We start from the raw sequence: 943 nt of genomic DNA, 5'->3' as shown, positions 1-943 counted from the left end.
AATTCGCAGGATACCTTTCCGGATGCGTTCACTCTATGGCAACCAGTAGTTTCGTGCCTGATTCATGATTCTCTGCATGGAGGAAACGCGCCTCTGCTGACTCATGGCTCTTCTTATATCAGACACGCAACACGCCTTAAAAACGACTCATTCTATCGCTATCCCGTCTTTCTCAACAGCAACTTATTCCCACTCTTACTAAACTAGCAAGAGCGGTATCATCAGAACCACTGTAATTTGAATTTTTTTGCTGTTCGATTTTCTAGATGGTCTTCCATATTAATCTAAGATTTTTGTGTTCTCACTGCAACCGTCAATACAATTAATGTAGCATCTAAGAGCCATTCGAATCCTTACATATTAGTTTTAGCTTGAAAGCCTTTTAGCTATAGAAAAACTCTCTTTCGTGTTTCGAAGTGATACTTGGATTTTCAACAAATTTGGCAAGGATAACTGCACCATTGTCTTAATCTAAACCACTGACACTGAAAGCGAACTATTAAAAAAAAAATTATTATCATTATTCTTGTTAAAGAGTGTAGGAGCAAGTACACATCCTAGTGAAACGTCGTACCAAAGTTTATGGGAAAGCAGGCAGATGGCTCCTTAATAAACTTCATGAAAGCGTTAGACATGTCATTAAGGGGCACCAAACCGAGCAAAGAGTTGACATTAATTTTCTTCGTAAATTTTCCATGAGAGACACTCACTGCATATGCACGAAAGAAAATCAACACAAAATATAAGCAACCCCAAAATCATAGCACAAATTCTTAAACCTATAGTTGTTGAATTTTACATATAAATCGATTACTTGCAGGTTACTCAAAATAATCGAAGGAATGCATCATAAGGGCTCCAATACATATATGATCGAACTTAAAGAAATAAACACTCTTGTTAACGAACGACAGACTGTATGTTAAGCTACTAGAACCAGAAG

This window comes from Penaeus monodon, chromosome 22, assembly GCF_015228065.2.
Source record: "Penaeus monodon isolate SGIC_2016 chromosome 22, NSTDA_Pmon_1, whole genome shotgun sequence".
NCBI lineage: Eukaryota > Metazoa > Arthropoda > Malacostraca > Decapoda > Penaeidae > Penaeus > Penaeus monodon.
The sequence above is the reverse complement of the archived record's forward strand: the minus strand, read 5'-3'. Positions refer to the sequence as shown.